Here is a 3,538-nt window from a genome sequence, read left to right on the forward strand (position 1 = left end):
ACCATTGGATAAGGAGTCCCTTCCACCTTTATATTCTCTATATAGGGGCGGTTAATGGGTTATTGCTGTGTATAGTGGGTTTCACCAATTTAGAGGCAGCTACTTATACCACTGCAGAACTGTATCTGTGGGGTAGCCAAAAATGAAGGACCCGTAATTATCTGTACCAAATAATTTACAAAGGAGAACAGTGAAATAAAGAAGAGGTGCTAAACATCCATACAACTCCAAATACTCTATTAAGAGAAAAGGAGGCACCGTTCCCAACATCCACTGACAGACTACAATGGGAGTTGAACACAGTCCTATAACTGCAGACACATACTGGGCTCACCTGGCTCGGCCATGCTAACTGGATCGACTTGCTTCCGCTCCAGACCTCCTCTCCAGTCTCGATCCAAAGCTCCAAGCAGTCTAGTCCAAGCCTTCGATGAAATGTGGCCCTCTATCCTCATTGGTTGTGACTCGCTTGAAAAAGGGTCTCTCATCCAAGATGGCCTAGGACCTCTGGATGCCTGAGCACTTGTCCATGCTGACCTCCTATCTGCCTCAGCTGCTGTCTGTCCAGACTCTGGACCGCTGAGGGTCTGGGTTGCTGCTCCACCAGGTTCCGGTGGGGAGTGATGTTTGGCCTCCAACGCTCTGGAAGCGGTCCATTTATTGGTGCCATCCAGATGTGAGGGTGTCCTGGTTCTTGCACCCCTTGGCTCCAGCAGGGTTACAAGTATCCTCATAGCTGGTTCTGAGGAAGCTTCACCTCGTGTCTGGTGGTTCTGATAGGTCTGGGTCTCTTGGCTCTCCTGACAGAGTCTCAGCAGGCCTTGCTGTTCCTTGTTCCAGTGCATCTAAACCCAGAGAGCTTCTGGTTGCACGTGATGCACTGGTCACTATCACCATCTGTTCGGATCGGTTCAGAGCTCGAACTCCTTTCTATTCTGATGGGGATTATGTCCTTCCCGGTTCAGGAGGGGGTCTCAGTGCCTTGGGTCTGAACTGAAGAAGCATCTTGTTCGTGGAAAGTGTGATAGCCAGCAATTTTGTTACGAGGTGACCTAGCATGTATTAATCGACCTTGAGATCCACCACCATCTCTGCCAGGTTCTGGCAGCGTCTGGGGTTCTGCCTTAGACAGTTCTGAGGGGATATGTGTTTCTGTCTGCCCAGCCTCTGGCCTCCAGGGTTGCGAGGATGTAAAATCTTCAGATCTCCTTGATTCTGAAGAGACCAGCACCTTCACCATCTCTGATCCTGGTGGGATACGAGTTTCCGCACTCGTTGGTTCTGATAGGATGCGATTTTCCGGTTCCGCTCTCTCTAGTTCTGATGGGATATGAGCGCTCTTGTAACCTTCTGAATGGATGCTGGCCTGTTCTTTTTGTCTTCCTGATGCTATGTGAGTGTATGTTTCTTGTCTACTTGATTCATATGGAATATACATGTGTTCTTCTGCCATCTCTGGTTCTGACGAGATGTGAATACGTGCACCGCATCCCCTTGTTTGAGATGGGGTGTGAGTTTGTGCTTCCTGTCTGCCTGGCTCATATAGAATGTTATTTTGTACCTCTCGCCTCCTTGCTTCTGTTGAGACGTGAGAGTGTGCTTTCCTCATCCCTGGTGTAACGTTGGCCTGCATGCTCTCCTGCGTAGATGGGTCCATTATTTGCGAGATGTTGTGACCTGACCCCTGCTCTGGATTCCAATTGGTCACAAATGTTGTCCTCTCTCTTTCCGACGGGGTTTACTGAGTTACCACCCCTCCAGAGTGAGCGTAGTCCCTTCGCCTCACTGCTACAGAGATTGGCCCCTCTGTTTCCCCTCCCTCTCTCGGACTGTGAAGCATCCTCTCTCTGGCTCTCCAGGATGCTCCTGCCGTCTCGCTGTCTGCCCAGGCATTTCCCAGGCTCGGATGTGAGGTTCTAACGAGGCTGTGAGTTGAAGACCCACCCGGACCCGATGCACCTGGGTTTGTGGGAGAATATAAGGGTTGCGGGATTAGGATAGATAGGCGCTTCCCGCCATTTGTTCAGCCTTTGGATCGCTGGTTCGGGTCTGTCCAAGGAGAGCCCGGTGAAGTAGAACCAGAGGGGGGTAGAAGAAACAGTAGCATCAGCAGGGCAGGGGGCTGCCCCTCAGCACAGAGGAGCATGGTGCGGAGCAGCGAGCTCAGACCTGGGGCATGGCACAAAAACACAATACTTTCACCAAGGGGAGGTAAAACACGAGCAGAGGGAGAGCCCAACCAAGGGCACAGGGGCATCATCGCGAGCAGCCGGGCTTTGAAAGTTCTCCCGCGGTCAGGGGCTGACTGTAGTGGGGGCTGCTTGCATCTGCTGACTCCGAGCAGTGGTTGGAGCAGAGGGAAGCTGCCAGTGACTGGTTGGCTGATCACACTGATACTAGTACGGAGCCCAAGCTGGGCCTGGCAGGGCAACTTGGGAAGGCTAGCCAGACAGGGCCCTGGGCTATTAATAATTTTTAAATTATGGCCGGTCAGTGATGGACTAGGTCGACCTCGGACGGTCATTTTCAGTGAGGCGTCTGGTCTGCCTGGGTCTGACCTGGTAACAGTAAAGGATCTTCAATCTAGGCTCACGCGCACGCCGCACTTTTAAGGCCGCAAGCATGTTAGCATGACCGGCGCTGCGGCCGCACCAGTATTCAAATCAGTGCATTGCTCACAAGTCACGACACCACCAGCCTTTGAACCACCCCTGAAACCCACGCAGGCGCGTCGCGCAGACAACTGCGTGCCACGCCCCCACTAACCATTTTAGCCTCAGAGAGTAGAGGCCTGGAGGGGCCGGCCAAAGGCGTGCACCATTAACTCAAGAGGCTCAGACTGAGGCCCGGCCGGGACCCACGCGTGCGCACTGCAGTTGCGCACCATTACTTTAGTCAAAGTCAAAGACCGAGCCTCTAAGGCCTGGCGGGAGTGTCCGTGCACCTGTGCACCACCATTTAAAGTCAGTGAAAGGGGCCCCTGGAGCGCGGCGCTCCCCCACCGCCCTGTCCCCCCCTCGCAACTGTGTTACGCCCCTGCCGTGTGCACCCTTTAATTTAATTAGGTCGGCCTGGCCAGGTGTGCCGTGCGCACTGCGCACCATTAAAATAATGTCTTAATAAATAAAGGGAGGGGGCCCCTGGAGCGTGGGGGCCCCTGGAGCGTGGGGGCCCCTGGAGCGTGGGGGGCCCCCCCGCAACGCGTGGGCTGCGGGGGCCTGTGTTACGCCCCTGATTGAGTGACCTGATACGTTTTTGGGAGAAGGCTTATGCTATAGTTAGTGGTAATACTCAAAACTTTGAACAACAGATTCTAACCTCTTCATTGTTGCACATCCCTATCAGTTAACCAATAGCAAACTCTAGAATATTATGATCACCCACACCTACAAACACATGTATAAGTCTCTAATATTGCCCTACGTTCTTTCATATTAACATCTTTGTCTTCAGCTGGATGTCTTGTCTAGCCTACTACCCATTTCAATTCCATGAAAAATGAATCCTATTGCTTGCTCACAAGTCAGATGCCATCATG

General features: G+C 52.6%; 1 pseudogene; it reads right to left on the reverse strand.

The window, feature by feature from the left end:
• Positions 1-305: 305 nt before the first annotated feature.
• On the reverse strand, positions 306-2,146 carry LOC147711384 (uncharacterized; annotated as a pseudogene).
• Positions 2,147-3,538: the final 1,392 nt, after the last annotated feature.

Source organism: Lissotriton vulgaris, chromosome 5 (assembly GCF_964263255.1).
Source record: "Lissotriton vulgaris chromosome 5, aLisVul1.2, whole genome shotgun sequence".
In the NCBI taxonomy this organism is placed as follows: domain Eukaryota; kingdom Metazoa; phylum Chordata; class Amphibia; order Caudata; family Salamandridae; genus Lissotriton; species Lissotriton vulgaris.